Source organism: Columba livia, chromosome 5, assembly GCF_036013475.1.
Source record: "Columba livia isolate bColLiv1 breed racing homer chromosome 5, bColLiv1.pat.W.v2, whole genome shotgun sequence".
NCBI classification, from domain to species: domain Eukaryota; kingdom Metazoa; phylum Chordata; class Aves; order Columbiformes; family Columbidae; genus Columba; species Columba livia.
In genome coordinates this window covers 19,269,886-19,291,723 of record NC_088606.1, presented here as the reverse complement: position 1 = coordinate 19,291,723, position 21,838 = coordinate 19,269,886, and the positions used below count along the sequence as shown (strand labels likewise).

The 21,838-nt window shown below is 43.1% G+C and overlaps 1 long non-coding RNA gene across 4 annotated transcripts; it reads right to left on the bottom strand.

Moving 5' to 3' along the window:
* Nucleotides 1-41: 41 nt before the first annotated feature.
* Nucleotides 42-21,827, bottom strand: LOC110361287 (uncharacterized). 4 transcript variants are annotated; one of them, XR_010472824.1, is made up of 8 exons: nt 21,129-21,827; nt 19,941-20,132; nt 19,368-19,523; nt 18,560-18,715; nt 17,444-17,601; nt 16,293-16,402; nt 13,575-15,405; nt 42-13,468 (listed from the first exon to the last, which is right to left on the bottom strand). It is a non-coding gene; the product is annotated as an uncharacterized LOC110361287 (long non-coding RNA). The 4 variants fall into 4 exon arrangements; XR_010472825.1 differs by having other exon boundaries at nt 42-15,405; nt 19,368-19,536; nt 21,129-21,820; XR_010472823.1 differs by having other exon boundaries at nt 42-15,405; nt 21,129-21,819.
* Between the last annotated feature and the right edge of the window lie 11 nt (nt 21,828-21,838).

Sequence of the window (21,838 nt, the reverse complement as noted above, 5' to 3'; positions counted from 1 at the left end):
ACAAAAGAGCATAAATATGTGTGCTCCTCTCTGCCCAGGACGAATAGCTTATTCCTGTTCTCAATGAGGGAAGAGGATATTTAGAGGCTGGTGGAGATCAGTACTAATAATTGAGAACTAGGCATTGATTGGAAGGTTACCTGTGCTACCACATAACCACTGTTGCTAAATAAATATTTGGATCATCCTAACCACAAGAATATTGCTCATAACAAATAAAAATTTTCTCTCTCATAGATCCTTGTTTTCTAACTAAAAGGGAAAAATTTGCATGATTTCACGATTTGACCTTTTTAAAAGACCTTTAAGAAATGTGGGATGTTAAGGCTTTCTGAAACAGCATATCCCAAAACAGGCCTTTAAAATATTTTCTTGTTTCTCTGATACATCCAGGGGTTATCTTGACTTAGGGAGCAACCCTAAACATGCTTATGAATATTATGTCTTTTTACTGTGTGTTACTTCCCCGCCCTCATCTCCGTATGACTCTTGTCGGTGAAGGCAGCTGCTGGGGAGCTGAGCAGCGTGTCCATGGGCTCCGCCACGGAGCAGCCGGTTGGTGACAGAAACACCATCAGCTGGTGTCACATCACATTGTGAAATGCGAACGCATTATTGGCTGAACAGAGGTAGCATCTTTAATGGAAATTTTGTTTTTCCACATTGATCTTTACATTGCTGGAAATACGTTCACAAACTAATTAAGAGAGAGCCTTAGTTATCGGTAATTTTCATTACCTAAATAACATTTTACTTTCTGCTAAAAAGGAAGAATTTATATGCAAGTCCCATCCTTTGATCTCTGTGCTTATGTCTTCCCAGTTGACAGCTCTTAACTTAGGAAGCTACCAGAAAAGAAAATGTTTGTCTTAGCAGTTTAAACACAACTCTCGAGAATTTTTGAAGGTTGCATTATTAACTCAAAGTATTTTTTAAATTGCATAGTAAATAAGATTATTTCCTCATGAACTGGAACAGAAAATAGTAATACAGCTTCAGCTTTTAATCCAGTGTGGCAGCTCAATATTTCCTCATAGGTGCTTGTAAGATCCCACTTACTGTGATCACTGCTCAAGTAAATGATCTGAATAATTCTTTTCAGCAAGCAGTACTGCTCAGAACACAGATCCAACATTATTACTCTTTCAATATTGGGGGATGTGTGGAGGATGAAAGGGAGCAGGCTCATGTATGGTGAGGAACCCTTTACACAGGATGCTTGTGCAAATTAATTATAAAAACTGAAAACAAAAGACACACAAGCACGCAAAATTCTAAATAAGGATTAAAACCTTTTTAGCTCCCTAATGAGCAGCATCCAAATTGGTGCATTTTCGTTGCCCCATAAAGCAGCACCTATTTGCTTTGTTGATCTTTTGTGCCCCAAAGCAAGGATGCGACAGTAATTTTTTTTATGACTATCACACATACAAATTGCACCAAATGTGGTAACGAGAACAGCACCTCAACAAAACAACAGATGAATGAGCAGGCTGTTTGTTGTTGAAGAATCTTTCAATTTTGTTGTATGTTGATGCAAGCTCCCAGGAACAGATGAATCGTCGGGCCCTGGGGCAAACCGCCTTCAGTTAATTGGGGACGACACAGCACTACACGATGCATCGGAATCTGTATTCATCTCTGCAGTAGGATCATGTTAGGACAGTGTGACCTTAATATTGCAAGCAGCGTTTCTGTAGCATAGAAATAATTTTTCCTCTAACCTGCAGCACAGCTCCACTATGTCCAGCCAGCATTTATAAAGCCCCTTGTGAGCAGAAAATAAAATATAATTAAAAACCAGTACAAACAAGTTCTTAATCCACAGAGGAGATGGTGTCCACAGTGCTGCCTGGAAGGAAGCTCAAAGCAAATTGCTGAGAGGTTGAAGGTTGAATTGCTTGAAGGTTCTATGTCCTGGCAGGAAAGGTCTGTACAGTTTATGGCTGTTATCACCAATTGCAGTCTTCAGGCCAGGCCTCTTGCTGAGGCCTTCCTGATGGATGAAGCCATGTAAAAGTTGCTAATGAAGGGTTAGGTTATTAATGGATTTTGATTGTTTCGCAAGATGTTAATAGCCAAGCACCAGCCACAAAACTGTGGCTGAAATTAATCAGAATTCACACTCTGGGGTTGTGGATCATATTGGCTGCAAAAAGCATCCTCAGATGTTGGGCAGGACAGGCGCAGTTTGCCATGAGATGCCAGTTCAGTCTCTGTAAGAATTTGGACAACAATGCCATTTTGTTGTTGCTGGTGGTAGCAGTTTTTTTATTTCATTTCTTCATGTCTTTGTAGGCCGGAGGGAGAGAGGTTTTGGTCATTCAGCCTGATCTCTGATATATGACATAGGCCAAACATTTTAAGCCAGGAGCTCTTTTCAATGATCCCGGTTTGTGCTTGACTAGCCATTACCTGTTAGAGCACCTGCAAGTTTTGGTACAAAAAAGCAACAGCATCTTCCATGAAAGATTTTGTATCTTGTCACTCTCATTACTGTATGTTTGTCTTCTTTCTGATGGAAGATTTCAAGTTCATTCATGTCCCACCTCCCTTCACCTGCCCTCCAACCAGTCAGTACTCATTGTACCCCCACACCAGCAGCTGAACTATCACGAGGATCTGCCACAGCTGGGTAGGACCATGGCCATCTTGCCTCCTTTAGGCAATACCTACTTTGCCTCTTGTCACCAGAGCTGTCACTGGCACCTGTGCCTGTTAGTTTTGACCAAATACACTGTTTCCATAGCAGAGAGAACATGAAATACAGAGATTAGAAGAACCCTTTGCACCAACCCGTTTGAACTAGGACATGTTGTTTCACTCCAAACAACAAGAAGTGGTTGCTGTGAAAAACCCACTGACAGGTACCAGCCATGCCCCTTCAGCAAGGACAGAACTCAACAGTCTGACATGCAGGTCAAAAACCAGTTCAAGATAAGTCCAAGGGAAAAGCAGCTGCCTATCGAGAAGCTAAATAACCCAAATAAAAGGCTTTGTGAGACCCCACCTTGTTCCTCACCTGCGCCAGATGAAGTCTCAGAATTGCCATTTTAGCATGTTTGCAGACGAGAAACATTTTATATTGCACACAGCAATATAAAATATGGGGCACAAAGCCACGGTGAAATCAGACTCAAAGAAAGGGCAAATTTTCCTCAGAGGGCTGGAAAATCAGGCAGCTTGCACAATTTTCTCTGCCTGTTGGAATTTATTTAGAGTTCAGGTCTGCTGCAGACTTCCAGTTCCCGGCAGATGCCCGTGTGCACACACATTGTGACTCGCACCGCTGGGCTCTGCTGCCCGCAGAGTCGTAGCTTACTGATATCCCACCCATCTCTGGGAATAAGCAAGCAGATGGCAAATGTAAATGCAAAATGCCCCTTTATAAATAAAAGCAAAAGTCTTTGTGCCTTAGGAGGTGAAGGAAGCAAAAGCCAAGGAACACTGATTTTCAAGTCGTAGACAGACTTGTATCTCCAGTCACTCCCCCATAGCATTTGAATTCCTGTGCTGGTATAATTTCCCTATTGATGTTTTCAGAGTTTAGGAATGCTCAGGAACAGCAAATGCTCATAAGCATCTGTAAGTAGGTTAAATCTGGGAGATATGTCACCGGATAAAGCAGTTTATATCACAAAACTATCAAGTAAACATATCCTGAATTACACTGAATAACTGAACGATATGTACATGTGCTATATTTAACTGTTGGTCAGTTACAGCAATTGCTTAGTGCACAGATTTTTCCCTTCCTATGTTTGGTTTACAAAAGGATCATAAAGCCTTAGCTGAAAAACACTCCGTAGTAGATCTTGTATCTGTATAAAATGTCAAAAACCAACCAATCCAACCCCAAAAAACCAAAATCCCACCACAAACAAAACAACAAAAAAGAGATCCAATCAATGAGTTTATAGTAAAAAGCTCTCTTCCAAACACATAATGCATTAAGTTTAATTGTGATGTGAATATATCAGCACATTAAAATGTTGTTTATTTCCCTGTCTTCTGCCAGTGAAACTGATTATGTTGCTTCAAAGGCAAGTCTTGGAGCCATTAGAAATGGGATGCAAGAAGAAACAGCAGGATGCAAAACTTGCTCAGCACTATGGAAAGGGCAAACTCATTATGAGCCAGGGACTTTGTTCCAGCAAGTAGACCACCCCAGCAATTTAATGTCATTTTTAGCTTCTTCAGTTTAAATAACCATAAAGCAATTGCCAAAACTTTACATTTTAGCTTTGATATTATTTTATGCTACTATCGGTTCCATATTTTGCCTATAATAATGCCAAGTACATTTAAAGCTATTACACATGAACTAATTAATCCTTATGTACAGGAAATTTAGAATATCCTAACCAAGGCTCATAAAACCATCAGTCAAGAGACTTTGGTCTATTTGTACATGAGATACCACAGAAAAGCTAATTTAGGAACATATCCCAAGGCTATTTTTATTCCTGTGAATTACCATAAGCCAACAGTTCAAGGTTCAGATAAAGCCATGATCACCTAAAATGTATAGCCATTGATATTTTTTTAACTGTTAGAACAGAAACAGATGCATGTTTCTGTCTTGGCTTTTAAGGATGTAATTGTTGGTTCTTCCAGAGGTGCTGACGTGGGAGGCCCAGTAGAAAAGCTTTAAAAGCTTCTGACTTCTGCCTACAATCCTGCAGTGTCTAAGGGACAGGCTTAAAATGCTTTGTCATTACAAAGCGTTTATTTATTATGGTATTAAATGGTAGCTACTTGGGTGAACACAAGATCTGAAATTCAACACAAATCCTGGGAAGGCAGGCTAATACACAGAGGACCACAAGCCATGCCAAGGTCATATACCAAAAATCTCTGCAGTGTAATACAGCGATATCGTTACTACAAATGTGCAAGACATCCACCAGTAGCCCCTGTCTTCAAATCAGGCAGCAGCTGTAGGCACTGAAGGAAACAACTCTCCAAAAGTTCCTTAGACCCCAGTGTAACCGAACGCTGGGAAAGGTGGGTGGAATGGGCACCCCTGTTTTGCAAGGGTAGATGATATTTGCAAAATATAGAAAATTAGTGGTAAATAAACATTATGCGGCAACTTATAAATGACTTAGGTAATTTACACTTTGCAGCCACACCTATGATAATCTTTATTATCTTTATTAGCACTTGTGTATATATTCATCAAACAGATTTGTTTTGAAGCAATTACAAGCAAAGCTCAGAAACTTTCAGACCCCTGGCATTATGTGACAAGTCTGATACTGTCTGCCAGAATACAACATCATCTTTAAAGAAAAAGTTAGACATACTCAGCAATCTCAGAAAATGGTTCCAACTCAGCTGAAGCTTCAGATTGCCCCAATGCCTTTGAAAGCAAAAACCCACCACCACCACAATAGATGACTTTCCTGTTAGATGGTAACTTAAACTTGAAACAAAGACTGGGTAATGACTGCTATTTGATTTTGAAGGGGAAGGAGAGTTGTTTCTTGGGATGTTTCATCACTCATGTCACATCATCACCTGTAACGCCATTTCATGTTATCTTGGTGCACCCTACTGTGCTGCAACATAAGCCAATGACACAATGTAAAGTAACATACATTGTAAGTAAATTCATTTCTGGCTAAATACCTATTCTTTCTGGGCAAACAGAGGTAATTCAGGCACAAATCTCTTGAATGAGGAAGAATAAGAGAAAACTTGAAAAGTGTTTTTTTGATAGGAAACCATATTCTTATGTTATACTAAGAGACTCCTCTGTGTCTCTTGGAGATTTTCCCCTGGTAACATAGAGGACTTTTCCAAGATTAAGTTACGTAGCAGCACAATAACATTTATAACCATGTGCAAACAGAAAAACTTTACCCATACAAGTCTACTCAAGCACCCTGAGGAAAAATAAATGCTCTTGTTACATGGCTCTCTAAAATGTACAGAAGACAAATTCTCCTTCCCTCTCTGAAAGCCCCACTTTAGCTCAGGTTTAAAACAGCACAGCAGGTAGTTTAACAGGCCTTGAATAGTTTGTGGTTTACCATAAATCTGTGGGCCTTTAAGGGGTCCAGAAAGCACAGGGGAATGTCATGCTGCCACACTGCTGGGAGCAGTGCTGCTCTCGTCTTTGTCACCATGCACGTCTGGAAGTCAGTGCTAGACACGGGCATAACACTTTTCTGTCCCTTCAGGAGTTCACATCACGAGACATGCTGACTACAGTGATTAGTTTTAACAGCAGCAAAGGAGCTAGATACAAGAAAGATGAGTGCTTCTTTCACGCTCTTTCCACACACCTCCACAGCAGGTAGTCAGCAATTGTGCCTCCCATCAGTCGATTACACCTGCAGTAGAGCAACTTTTTTCAACAATCCTGAGTTCAGGGTTCTGTACCAATGTTTTCATCTCTACTTAGGTCATGAAACGGCCTACATCAGAGAAACAGTAGCTATGACAGACCTTCATGGCTGCTGGGAAATGAGAGCGCTCCCAGGATGAGGAAATCTCACCTGACAAGAAGAAACCAACCACCTCATTGTGCTCCCAACCACAGTCAGAGCTGCTCTGTTACAAGGATAAGCTTCAGTATGAATATAGCACCTCCAGTCAGGTTTTGATAAAGCTTTAAGCAGCTAAACGTTCACTTGATAAAAACCTCAACAGACATCTCAGGATGTTGTTTTAAGGTTTGTCTTTCTTACCTTTAAAAGAAAGTTGTTGGGAAGACGTGGGTGCTTTGAATGCTCCCAAAGGATGGGGAGCTGATTGCCACCCCCATTGGCTGGCACACCTGCCACCAGTGGGGGAATGAAAGGGACCTGTGACACTTTGCTGGGAGTTACAGCCCAGCTTTGCCACTGAAGCAGGCTAGCACATGACAACTTATATAATACCTTTAGTTTCTGTGATAAGACTTGCAAAAAATAAGGGTTTTTTTCTTAAAAATGAGCTGAAATTAGGAATAATTCTAATCACTGTGAAATCTGTCTCTGGTTCAGACACCTGATATGGGCTACTGAGCAACCTAGGAATCACTAATAAATAGTGTGGTTTCTCTTCTTTCCTTAGTTTTTATGACCTAGTTTAATCTTTTCTCTCAAGAAGTGTTCATCCTGCCATGCAGCACTTGCACTGTCCTTGACTTCATGTTCTGTTTCTAGACGGTTTGGTCTACATGACCCCAAAAGCATTCCTTTCCTCCTCCAGCTGCGGACTGCGTAAGCCTGGCTTTTCCCAGAGATATGCATTCCTCAGACAAGCTTCAGCTCCATCTGCTTGAGCTTTGACCAGGTCTGGCCAGCTTTGCCACGCAGCGACCACTATCTCTGGAAGTGGTTCAGATTTGCCATTTGCTTGAAGAGAAATGCAGACCGGTCCGTTTTGCTTGGGTTTGTCAGCTGGACGCTTTGGGTATGTCCTGTGCACACATTTGGAAAGAAAACTAAATTTCATTTAATTGACTATGCTGACTAGCAGGAATTTAATCCTTTTCCAGCCTGATGATAAATTGTATTTAATCTGATGTCCTTTTCCTACGTTCTGGAGGTTTAGGAGAAGACGACAACAGCAGACATGAGTAGTATTCACTTTTATCTGTCTCCACTGCCTCCTGCTCTAACACACTGGAAACTCCAAAACATTTTCAGTCTCTCTCCGGGATTTCTAATATGTACGGTGACAACAGAGATTGCTTAGAACAATCCTCACCAAGATGTTCACAGCAGCCCTGCTACATCGCCCCTGCTAAGCATGAGACATTCTATTTGGACACCTTGCAGACCCATCTCCTCTGCAGCACCTGTTCACTGTGCATCACAGCACTCTGCCACAGCTTTCCATTTTGTGTCCCTACATGTCACAAACAGACAGCTGGACTTAGCAGCATCCAGACAGCCAGCATTGGATGGCACAGGATGTCCATGGACAAGTACAAGGTTGTGTATCTGTACCCTACAGGGGAGCTTACATTGTCCAAGGGAATCCTGTGCTCCTAGTGTGTGAGCTCACACTGCCATCATGAGCCCTGCTGCGCTGGCTTCAGCATGAACGGGCCCAGATAAGGTGAAAGGTCTGCACCAGTAGCCAGAACTTTGCTTATGTAGCCCTGTGTGACAGCAGACAGACAGACACAAGCCAGCTGAGTGCATCACACAGTCAGGGAGTGCATCACACCAAGAAGCACTTAAGAACTGTGGAGGAAGTGATGCTGGGGAGATGGGATCTTAGGTGGCACTGTGCTGTGGAGGTGCTGGGGGACAAAAATCATAGACAGTATCGGAAAGAACTGAGAGAATAGAGGAAGAAAAGGAATGTACTGAAAATAGGACATATGACTGGCAACTTCACAGGTAGGGCCTTGATAACCATGTTAGGTGTCACCCCCATGAGTCATTTCCATGTTCTATCAAATGTTCATTTGACTATGGGAAGCTGCAGATGCACTGACAGGTACTTTGAGCTCCTGCCAGAGCAATAAGACCTGCTGGACACCACGTGGCAATGAGCTCCCTCTGGCAGGACCGGATTGGAGCATGAAAGGGATGGAGTGTGCTGGGAGCAGTTACATATGGGCCATGTAGAAGAAGAAGAAAAAGAAACTGTGAGGACCAAACTCCCAGATAATACTGGAGAAAGGTAAAATTGCAGAGAGATCTGAACAGAAATCAGGTGATAACGTTACTCCATCAAATAACTCCTGGATCAGAGTCAGGACTTGAAAGTTTCTTTCTAATTTCAAGTATTGAATGTGTGCTAAATAGCACTGAAGTGGCACTTATTTAAGTACTTTGATGTGCCAGAAGTGTGCTCCTCAAGAGCATTAATGAGGACACAGTCAACACAAGAGTCCTTCCAGATCTACCTAAAAATCAGCAGCCTTACCTCCCATCACTTGCAAATCCTTCTTAGCTGGCAAAAAGCTAATACAACAGGGAGCCCTGAAGAGATTGTTGAAACATTATTGTAGCGAAGATTCCCAGTTTAATGGTTTGCTCTCCCATTGCACACACACACATCATCACTCTGCTGGAGTGGGAGGGAGGGGTGACAGAGCAGCCACCCACCCTGGGACCCTGACAACCCACATAAGACCTGGAGACTGGAGCTCCAGTGTCTCATTTGGCCTTTGCAGCCATGGGGCAGCATTTTTCACAGAGTACATTTGTATGTGTTATTCAAATAAAAATGTAGGGTTTCCCAGGCTTCTTCCATATCTGGTGAAGCCACAGTGTCTGTTCCACTTTTTATTTGACAGCTTTCCTCACGTCTCCTTACATTTTGCCAGCCAAGGAGCATGGATTTCACAATTGGGGTGATCTCGATGAGTACTCGGTGTCATCTAGGAGAAGCTGAGAGTCTCTGCTCCTGCTGAGAGCAACAGATACTGAACATGCTTAGCACTTTTTCTGGTACTCTTAGCACCTTCAGCCTCAAACTAATATCTTTCCATATCCAACTCTTCCTATTATTGCACAGGAGCATGACATATTGTCTCTATTATTTTGTCCAGGTTTGGACTGTCTGAAAGAAATGAGAGCTAAAACATCAGTACAGGGTGCAGCTAGCATGGTAGCCTTCAACATGTCAATGGGATGTAACAAAGGCCTCAGGTGAGCTACATCATGCAAACACAGTCACTGAGCTGCCAGCTGAGGAGCGTTCATCCAAACTGCCTGGTGCTCCTCAAGAGGCAGTGCAAACATGGCTGAGAGTCAGTGAGGATACCTCAAAGAGCTGTAGCTGTGTGAGGCTCTCTTGGCAGGTTATAGTCATGCTAAATAAAGAATATTGGGCAGAAATTGCCTGCTGGGATGGCACAAAGTAGTCTAGTTGTTAGAAGAGAGACCTGGAAAGGGGAGTGTCCCAGCCGCAGCCCCAGCTGCCGCTCCCAGCTTCAGCACGTGGTGCTTTTTCATGCCTCCATTTCCATATGTGCAAAATGAGGCTAATAGAATTGTTGTTGCTATTCTTATTATGAATTAATGCATTTTCTACCACCTGACCCCCTTTTTCAATTTGTGCACTGGGTGAGCACTGTTTTTTTTTGTGTGAACAGTCCACTATAAGCGATGATGAGAGGCAGCGAGCAGGGGGGTGACAGGACTGAAGTCTTAAAGGACTTTGTCTTTGATTTCCCTCAGTAACACTCACAAACACTTGGAGAATGAAAGCCGTGCAGGCAGCCGGAGCGCTGCGGGCGTGCTGGGCTCACAGAGCTTCTCCTCCTCTTGGACAAAGGCAGCATCTTCCCTCGCCCGCCATCACCTCCCATTAGTGTCAGCAAAGTTCACTTCCTGCAGCTTCTGCAAGTGAAAAGCTAATAATTTCGTGAGGAGGGAGAATAGGCCGTTTATTTGTCTAAGTAAGATAGTGCTAACACCACAAATGGCAAGTCGAGATTCAGAAAATAGCATTTATTTTTAAATCATGCAGGAGGTCCTCCTCATTTTATTTATTCGCAGGGCCTGAATCAACAGCTGCCCAGACAAAGATATTTAGAGAGAGCAAACAAAAAGTAGGCTGTTCACCCTGGGCTCCACATACAAATAGCAAAGAAAGAAGAAAATGTCAAATCTGCATAAACCCTGGATGGCTTCCTAATGGGTATAAAAATATCTCATTTGAATAATGTCTTGTAACTACAAAAAAGTTGAGGTAACCTTTTCTGATTTTCAGAATATATTTTCCTTCTAATCCTAATGTCATTTTCTCATGTGGTAAAAATGCAATAAAATCCCAAACCTGTACATCATTCTGTTGTTCAGATCCTGCATCCATTCTGTTTATTCACAAATCATAAAAGTTTTCTTGACATATTTTTTATTACAAATTGGGGAATATGTAGTCTACTGTTCAGTCTGGAAATACGTGGTGCTTTATGGTAAAATAATTGCTGGTAGAGTCAGAAAACTCCTAACAAGTGATTAATGATGAAGTCTAATAGAGTAAATAAGATTGTTATTAAAAAATGAGAAAAGAAGGTAAGAAAAAAGCCTATTACTCTAGAGGCTAACTGCACTGCCTCAGGAACTTCTGCTTTCATAGGGATAAGAGATTTTTGTCAAGATACAAAATAGTTTTATGTCAAATAAATTATTAATATGGCAATTGCTCGTCACAGATTTCTTCTCTTCACGCTCTTTCACAAACACACAAATAAAAGTCAGCTATTCACCAGATTAAGAATATCCCAATATTCATGAAATCCTCACATAGCTGATTTTATGAGCAATCATTGCAGAGTATTTATCCCCTAAGTCAGTAGAAGGCTGCAGGACAAGTGCTAACATAACATTTCCTATGAAAAGGATGGCGCTTTGAGGATGGAAACCGAATATTTAGTGCAGGTAAAGTTCACGATCACAAAATACACAAACCCTCACGAGAATCACTTTGTTCTTTCATCCATCAGCTGCTGGAGTCCTGGCAATATCTGAATACAAATCACCTGTTTTCACCATCCAAAGTGCATGTCCTGGAGGAAGCCCACCAACCCAGGAGGAGGTGGGTGCCCATCATGATTGTCCTTTTCCCTGGCACTCTCTAGACCTTTCACAGCCCAATACCAGGGGCATCTTGCATGTATTTCTTGCCAGATACAGATGCAACAAACCCCTGGAACACCTTAAATAAAGGCAAATCAAGAGAAGCAACAATAATGTGCCAGGAGCTTTATTTTCAGAGATTTGAAATGGAACGGGTTCTTCCTACCTGTCTCTTTACCAAGAAAGCCCAACACTTTCTGAGAAAGGGTTTTAAATGCAGAAATTCATTGCCTCTTTGAAACACGACTAGATAATAAACAGAATTTTAGAAGGAGGGGAAAAAAGATGCACGTTTAAAGAACAGAACCAAAAATATAATTTTCTGCCTTCAGGACTTCACTGTGTGGCACAGTGAGCAGGTGCAGCAGACACCTTCACCTGGGCAAGGATGGTAATGTAAGGACAGATTTAGATGTGTTGTTTCACACAGAGATTGTCTTTGCCTGATAAGGAACACTGTCTTAGGATACCACAGGTGCAGTGCAATTTGTCTCAATTTCCAACGAGTAATAAAATAAGGCTGAAAGCTGGGAAAAAGAAACATCAGCCATTTGCAAACCCAAGCAGTGCTGGGGAAAGGAGAGCAAGTCACACTCTCCTGGCTTGACAGGGCTCAGGCTCTCTAACCATGCTGTTTCCCAAAATACTGCTTCCCACAGCACTCTCTGCAACACCGTCTACAACAGTGGAAGTAATCTGGGCTGCACAGTTGACTTCAGCCCTGATGAAATACTCAGTTGTGTTTCTGCGTAATGTTATTGTCAGCGAATGTCATTGCTTTTTTTTTTTTTTTTAAATATGCTATGTTACAAAATTATTTGGGGTAGAAGTTTCATTTTCTCATTGGGCTCAGCAGCAGAGCACTGCTTTCCTCACTGCATGTCAGCAGGTCAGACTAGCACTGCCCTGCTGCCTCCCGCCAGCATGTGGCATTATAGTTTCCAGTCCCAGCTCCCCCATCCACGAATTAAACCAGCATTTGTGAGTTGTAGCTGTTTTGTTTCCTCTTCTGTGCAGCATTCCAATGTTTCAGGCTTCAATGACAGTGACAGGAGACCCCAGCGCCCTGTCACAGCGTTGCACTGTGAGGTGCCTTTTTGGTGACTCCGGGTTTTGGGATGATGAGTTGAACAGCCCATATCTCACAGAGTTAGGGATGCTGGGTCAGTGTCTCAGTGTGCAAATCTGATGACCTCATTGGGCCAGACTCCAGTCAAATCCAGGACAGACAGACGGTCCCAGATCCAGGAGCCTAAAACCTGGAAAACCATTCAGGATGCCTGCCCACATTAGTTACCTGGTGGAGTGCCCTTTGGGAAAAGCTCCCTGCTGCTATTCAGGGGGGTCTACATGACTTTAAACACTCCGCTTCTCAATGTCTCAGCTCTTTGCTCATAAAAACAATGTGGCATAGTCCCTTCACCTACATGGCGTTGTGAAATTAATTATAAATGTCTTTGAGTTCATTGTCTGAGAGGAGCTATAGGAGTGTGAATGTTATTTTTAATAATGCATAACTAATAATTTATTTAACATTTCTCTGTATTCTTCATCAGGTTCCTGAACCTGACTGCTCTTTCCTGCTCTGTCTGCAAATTGTCTTATGAAAGTTGACAATAAGCTGCAAACTTTTTTTTATTATTATAATGAGATACTGTGTCTCAGTCATTACAGTTGTGGCACCTGTTCTGATAAAAATAGGATATCAAGTTTTAAACAGAATAGGATATGACAAGAAATTAAAAGAATCAAATAGCTACTTTGTGAACATAATCTACTAAATCCAGTAACTATAAACAGTTTTATTTCTCTGCAGTGGGTTATTACTGTGATGTAACACATTTGTTTCAAGGCCGTGGTGTCTGGATGTAGCTGAATAGAAAGTTTAAACATTGAATGCTGTGTGCTGCACTGTCTGCAGAATCAACCTGTGTTCCAAAATGACACAAAAAGACAGTAACTGTTTAGATAACACCGAACTATACAAAGGGAAAATATTTTACCAGGTAAAAAAGAAACAAAAATATATCCTACCTGTAATCTGCATTGCAGGGTCACATGTCTGGAGGGAAGCAGATGAATATTCGAATATTCGGAGGCTGAGGCATGAGACACAGCCCAGCTGGGAAAAGCTGGTGAACTTCGCCAAGCCAAGCACAGAAAGTCTTGAGTCAGCCTCACCTCCAAAATCAAGCAACTGCAAATACAAAACACTTTGGATCTATGTTATTCTAGATATTCTGGAGCTCTCTGTCTTTTCTGCAACAGCAAGAAACATCCTGTGGATTTGGCTTCAAATGAAATTTGAACTTGTTCTCTCATTGAGGGCAAATGGCAGCCCCAGGGGAAAACTAAGATTCCATTGAGCCTGTGGGCACTACGGCTCGCTGGGCCTGGCACAGAACAGGGGAAGCTGGTGGCCACCCAGGCTTTAAACCCCGGTAAGAAACGTGTGTGTCCTTCCTTGGTTTTAGCCTTCCTCACAAAGATGCACTCACTAAGGGCATTCTTGAAGCAAATTCTGCAGCATGCTTGTTGCTGCTACCCTTTCTCCATCCAGGCCACTCAGACAGAGGCAACTCAGACAACCTCGTGAGCTGCTGAGCCTCTCCACTTCTATTTCCGCAGAGCAACGAGGCCAACTCTTCTTCTTCAGCAATGTTCTAGTTACAGATAGAAAAAAGGGGTATGACCTGAAGGGCACAACAAAATCACATCCAAGGGCACCTGGCAGCATCTACAACAGCTAAGAAGGAATGGGTTTTAAGCAAAGCGCTGCCAAAGTCCAAGAAGCAATTAAAAAAGGTTTCTGTTATTGGCAGACGTACTCAAACCGATTGCTTGCAGGAAGGATATAGATTGGAGAGGAAGAAACCACAAGTTCTGTCTCACTATCAGTTTGGTCTACATCGAGGACTTTAATGCAGAGGGGCATCTTATCTGGGCTTCAGCCTCCCCATGAATGCACTGGTTAAAGAGTGAGAAGGAAGGGGGAGAAGAGGATAGAAGGGAGGACACCCAAACTTCAGGAGTTTGCTCGAGATGATGTGCGGAGCAGCTCAAACACTTATGATCAAATTCAATACCAGAGAAGTAAAGTAAAGAGAAGTCCAATTTTTTGTTTCCTAAGTGAGACTGGTGTAGATAAGGAAAGTAACGGCTGAGGGGTGGCCCTTTTGCCATTTAACCAACCCTTCTGCAGTATGAGCACACTCAGCGCAACATATTTTAGAGCACACCATCCATTACTTAACTATTTTTCACTTAAATAACATGGACATTGTAAAAAGGTGCAAGAAATGGTGGTACGTACAGTTAAGAGCTGGAATTGAGAAGGAAAGTTCAGACTGATAAAATAAGGTGGCAGGAGCTGATAACTATCGTATTACAAAGAAATTATGTGAAAGGATAACCCTTTTGAAAATGTTTTCTAAGCAAGGCTTAGGAGTTTATAAATTGTTTAGCACACAACTGCAGAGGGAGAATGATGTCCTGAAAATACAAAAAGCAAAGCATTGATAAGAGCATTGAAGGTCACACCGGAGCTCATTGAAAAGCCACTTTTATTTAATTGCCAGTAAGAAAAAAGCAGCAGACAGTATCCTGTGCAGCCTTTAACTGGGGAGGGATTTTTCTTCCGCTACCTGGAATCAGGGAAGGCACAACTTCTTTCATTAAGTCTCCAATTTAGACAAGTGGACTTGCTGTTTCGGCCTCCTCCCCACTCTCCTTTTGGAGACTGCTGCCAGCCCTCTTCGTACTCTTCCTTCCTTCTCCCATAACAGGGACTTACGCAGCTCCGGGAGCACTACGCTGTGTCACTACAAGGGATGTCGCTTTTCGCAGCTGGGTCCCCAGCAGTGATCTTGAAACAAAAAATAGAAAAAAACCCCTGCACATCAAAGATGAGGAAAAACAGCCTAGAAAACAAATGCAAACCAGAAGAAAATGGCAGCTGCTGCCTTAGGAGTGTTTTTCTCCCACTTATGTGTAATCAGAGCTGCAACATTGTGTTCCCTGGCAGTCTGCAGCCCCTGGTAACTAAACCCAGGCTATAACCCGGCCATTGTTCCTGCAGGGGAGTGGCAGAGCCTGAGCAAGGGTCAGAAGTTCAGGAGGGGCTGTGCCAACACGACGAGGGAGCATGTTTTCGTGGCACACACGGCTCTACGTGCTCTTGAAAGGTCACAGCAACCACCACGCTGACCGCCAGCCCGGGGGGGCAAGTGGCTGGACTGGGAAGGGGAGAGCTGGAGCGCGTGTGAGGAGAGACCAGCTGGGGCCTGGGTGGGGAAAGGAGCTGCTGAGAGAGGGTGGACATGGAGGAGGGAAACGGAGAGAGAGGTAACATGAACAGTGGGACTGAGCATACCCTCAGCAAGTTCGCCAATGACACCAAGATGTGTGGGATGGTCAACATGCTGGAGGGAAGGGATGACATCCAGAAGGACCTTGGCAGGCTGGAGAGGTAGGCCTGTGTGATTCATGAAGTTCAACAAGGGCAAGTGCAAGACCCTGCACGTGGGTCAGGGCAATCCCAAGCACAAATACAGTCTGGGCAGAGAATGGATAGAGAACAGCCCTGAGGAGAAGGACGTGGGGATGTTGGCTGATGAGAAGCTCAACATGACCAGGCAATGTGCGCTTGCAGCCCAGAAAGCAAACCCTATCCTAGGCTGTGTGAAAAGAAGCATGACGAGCACATCAAGGGAGATGATTCTGCCCCTCTACTCCACTCTTGTGAGACCCCACCTGGAGTCCTGTGTCCAAATCCGGGGCTCCCAGCATAAGAAGGACATGGACCTGCTAGAGAAAGTCCAGAGGAGGGCCACGAAGATGATCAGAGGGCTGGAGCACCTCTCCTGTGAAAAAACAGTGAGAGAATTGGGGTTGTTTAGTCTGGAGAAGACAAGGCTCCAGGGACATCTGCTTATAGCCTTCAATTATCTAAAGAGGGCCTACAAGAAAGCTGAAGAGGGACATTTTACAAGGACATGTAGTGATAGGACAAGAGGTAATGGCTTTAAACTGGAAGAGGGTAGATTTAGATTTGATATAAGGGAGAAATTCTTCACCATGAGGATGATGAGGCACTGGCACAGGCTGCCCAGAGAAACTGTGGGTGGCTCATCCCTGAAAGTGTTCAAGGCCATGTTGGACGGGGCTTTGAGCAACCTGGTCTGGTGGAAGTTGTCTCCGTGCCCATGGCAGGGGGGTTGAAATTAGATGAGCTTTAAGGTCCCTTCCAACACAAACCATTCTATGGTTCTATGATTTTATGAATAATGGTGAAGGAGGATCATTGGCTAGTGATGAGAGACTGGTCTCACACAAGCAGATGTTGCATTTGGCAGCTAAGCAGGAGACAAAAGGCCTGTTTGGTCTCCCAGGACTGGGAAAAGGTCAGTAGCACAGAGATCATCCTATCAACAATATCGCATTAGTAATTGCTTTCCGTCTGCAGTTATTTTGGAAAGGGAGAAAGAGAGCGTGAGGCAGAGAAGCAAGTTGCACACTAGCTGCTGTGCCATGAGGAGGGAAGCACTGCTCTCTTCTGGATTTGTCTTCAGAGAGAAATACCCTATGCCAGTCTGAGTAGCTGTTTAAAAGCTAAGAAACACCCCAGCAGCGGGGCCTGGGCTGTCTGCAGCAACCCAGAGGCTGTGACCTCCAGGAGGCATCCTCAGCTGTGCTGCCTGCGACAGCGGCTGCGAATGCTGCTCCAGCGGCCAGACACTCTTTGCACATGCACAAAAAAACTTGACAAGAAAAGCTTTTGACACCAATGACCACGATGCTGGAATAAGGACAACGTGCATTTGGGAATGCACGACCCTCTCCTGTAAAGAGAGAACAGAGAGATGCCTGGTTTTCTTCCATTCTTGTTTTTTGTACTCCCTTACCTCCAAGCAAATGTGGTACAAAATAGAACTGCCAGCCCATGACACTGACTTCACGCCTTCTTTGAGCATTGACTCTCCAGCATGAGAGACTTAAAGAAGAATCAAAGTCTCCACTATGTTGGCATGAATTTCATTCTCATCTTAGGCTTTTTCATTTCCTGTGGTAATAAATAATTGTTCTTACTTATACTGGAGAAATAATGAAAGGCAGAATCTCCATTATCTGTATCTAGGAGAAGAAAACGAAGAGAGTGATCGACCTGATTGATCTGAGTGTTATTGCTTCATAGCAACATAGCAAGCAGGCTCCATTAGCGCATAATTGCCAAGGCTATAGAAGAGCCCTTGACTCAGCTGAGACTGGTACTCACTGTGCCAGGTACGGACATCTATTAAGAAACAGTCTGTGTCCCCATGAGTCATCTAAGTGGATAAAACATTTCAAAAAGGCAGGGAACAAGGAGAAACTTGAGCACCAGGACTAGGCAGACCTGATTTCCCACGGATATTTTTTCTGAGGTGATTGTTTTTGTATAGAAAAAGGTATAAATTCTTGAGTTTTATCTATGATTGGCCTATATAAAAAGACTTTATCATTTGAATCCTCTGCTGTCTAACAGCGAGTGAGATTCCCAGACCAGCTCCTTCCTGGACAATGCACTCAGAGTCGGCCTCCTGCAGAGAACCACCTGCGTTTATAAGAACTGTGAAAACATCTTCTCCTTCAGACCATTACCTTTCTGCCAAATGTCACTGAAATTGGAAGGCGTACCGAGAGACATAGTGATAGACAGCACAATCATGCCAAAAGTCATTCTCACAGGAAAACAGTAACAATTTTCAGGTGGAACAGAAAACACAATGGGAAGAAATATCACAAAATTTACTTGGACATCCAATGTGTATAACACCATCATGAAAAAAGCCTTTAGAAAGCCTGGCATCTTATGGCATAGATATCCAAGTAGTTTGTACAGATCAGGGCTCCAGAAACAGGAGGCAGGATGCTTAACTCTTTCAGGTACAAATCACTATATTTGAAGGAAAAAAACAAACAAACCAAACCAGGTCTGGAGGAAACTGTCATCTACTGGAAAGTGATCTTTTAATCCTTACTTTTTCCAAGTCCAGGAGAATAATTGTGGAGTTGCTGGAGGTGCAGAAAATACCATACCAGACTAAGCCAGGAGGACTAGAAGTTGCCTGGTGATAACTAATTTCACTTTTAGTTATTTCTTTGGGCTTCCTTTGCAGGAAGGGTGTAAGCTGCACCTGGAAAACAGAACCACTTCCATGATATATTTTGTAATTTGCTATAAATACTCCATACTAGGCTGTCTAGCATTTAGTAGCAAACACCAGTCATTTATGCACTACATAGTCTAATGCTTGAAAACAGATTTCAAGTTTGTGTTATCACTAGATTCACTTTTAGGTTCCAGATATTTCAGTTTTGAGATCAAGTTTAGTATTTAAAAATTCTCAGGTGTCACAGTGAGGACCACTGTACAAGTGCTTAAAATAAATTCAGTGGTCTAAAAAAAAAAGAAGAGAGAAATAAAAGTGTCTGACTTAATTACAATGGCACTTAGCAGACCTGCAGCATTGGGCCTGGAGTGTGAGGACAGGCTCCAGCACCTGCCGGTGATGCCGGGCATGTCTCCAACAGCAAAGAGGAGAAATGAGAAAAACTTTTTTAAGAAGCTTTGAGAAATTAACAGCGAAATGCCCAGAGACAGGTAGGTGTATCCCACACAGCAGGGAAACTCATCTGGGCTTTTCCACACGTGTAGCTTTCACAGTGAGGTTTAGGGTACAATATAAGATATGCCACAATGACTGCATGGTAAATTTTCTCAGTCAATATTAATTATCTAAAGCCAAAGAACATCTACTTTCTGACATTTTTACACCAGGAAGATACCTTTCTTTCCGTGAGACTATTTTGAGGTTCTTATATTATGAGAATGTTTTAATACTTCTTCCAGTGTCTTTGTAATGGTCGGGGGTGCGGCCTTCAGTTCACAGATCCCATGACATTAAAGTCTCAGCGACTTTTTGCATACTTCAATTTCTGTAGCTGTGGAACAGAACTGAAATATTTGTTTCTGTTTGGAGTTTTAATGGCTTAAAACTGAAAGCACTTGAAGATATTTCAAGCAAGACTCACCAGTGAAATTTTGATAAAATGAAATAAAATAAACCAAACCCTCAGCTTCCTTTTGTCAACATATCAAATTTAAGCATGAAGCATCAGAAGCAGTTTGCCATACGTAAAATAACAATATGTTTATTAATTTATCCAGCAGGCTAGGTCATGTTCCCACTGAGGAATAAATAATCCTTAGCTATTATTTAGTACCTTTCATCCACAGATGTCAACATATATTACAAATGCTGCAGTACCTTTTGTCAATGCAAAACTTTCATTAACACCAGTGGAAGAAGGATTAAGCCTGATATGTTTCCTTGAAATAAATATTTATTAAGAAATTACCTTGTTTGTTCCACCTCACTGTCTTTCAATGGCAAGTGTCATCACAGCGTTCCCTGTTCACCCGTGGGCAGTGACTCATCCTTGCTGTGAAGGAGACGGCTCGCAGGGGCCAGCACTCGTCTCTGTCAGAGGACACTGAGCACTGTAGGAGTGACTGACTGTATTATGCTGCTTGTCTCCACTGAAAGCAGCCTTCAAAGCAAACAAAAGCACAGACATAAATTAATCACACAATTGTATTAGTGCCCTCAGAACCAGCACACTCAGCTAGTCCTCCACTGAATTCTGCTGTGTTGAAAAGACCTTCAGCTGGATTATACTCGATCAAAAGCATTAGCACCGAGTTCAGAGTGCTATCCTCTTCCCTCCCACATGAGCTCTCATTAATGAAACATCCCCACAGAGCCTTTGCTGTGGTGGTAAAGTCTGTGAATGCTGGGCTGTGAGATAGTTTGGGTTACATATGCCTTCTTTTAGATCACTATTTGACAGCCAAAAGGCAGCCCAGTGTCCAGGTTGGGGGGGCGGGCTGATGCTGAGCAGCTAACCCAGTGGCACACACCCCCTCCCCAGACCATCGCCGCTCTGCCAGCACTGGGTGCTGCCACTTCTGCTCAGCAGGTGAAAATACACCCCGTAGCCTCATCTAGCCCAGAGGATTATCCCCACACCATGCCTTGGTGTCGGGATGAGGGTGGCTGGCCCTTGGGTACTATGTTGGGAATTCCACACAGTATTTTTGCTGCTACTTTCCCTGTCTTCTGGGTGCAGGACCTGACTGGCATTAACATAGATGGGCTCTGCTGGGGTGTGCTGGGGCTTTGAACCACCTCCAAACAGGATTCCTGCTGGACAGCAGGCTGAGGAGGGAGTCTTCTAAGGCAGAAATGTTGAAAAGAGGTGTCAGAAATCCTGTTTTCACCCCTGAATGCAGGCATTTCTCTGTAATCTGAGGCCTGTGCCTGTGTAAGCTCGGTGTTCAAAGCTCAGTACCCACTTTGGATTTCAACATCTGCCCCATCTTTTTCAGAATGAGCAGCGGACTTGCTCTTTTAAAGCATAGACAATACTGAGTTCATCTTTACAGTCTCTAGAAAAAATGATGCATCTTTCCCCATTCTTCCCTCAGCAACTGGTTTGAAATGAAATCACATTTAAATTTTATTCTGAACTCAGGACAGCACTTACCTGTGCTAGCTATGCTTGAATGGTGACTGTGTGATTAAGCTGAAGAGATTCTGATTTCTGATCAAAGTGCAGATGCAAGATAATCATAGAGATGTCCAGCCATGCAATAAGGAAGCTGCAGAGAAAAGTCCCATCAGAGTTCCAGACCCGAGCGGACGGAGGAAGAAATGCAGCCGACTCAATATGAGTGATAAAGCATACTTCAACTTTATTGCCCGAGATAGCGTGCATTTATACCAAATACCATAATTATGCATACTTGTCTCTATCTAATAGGCTAAGCACATTTACTTACTCCACCTACTTGGGTTTAGCTAGCTATGCGCATCCCACATTCTTCTGACTCTTATCTCTTCAAAAATATCCTGACCCTGCTTTAGTCAGTACTTTTCCGTTCCCCCCTTTCCCACGGCCTAATAGACAAGCTAACTAAGGCCTACTTATGTCAACTAAAATGGGCTCTGCTCGTACAGTTGCTTGGTGGACTCATGTCTGTGCTTCTTGAGCCAATCCCCGACAGGAAGCTATTTCAGGCATGGGCAATAGCAGAACACCAAGAACTCTAGTAGCAAGAGCTTAGGGGCTTGTGACTTCCAAGTGTGTAGGTCATAGGCAATGGTCATGGGGCTGTGATCTTGAACTTGAATGCTGCCTTCATTCTTGTGAGAACACGGGCCTCAAGCTGCAGCTCAGTAATGCAGACTTGAGAA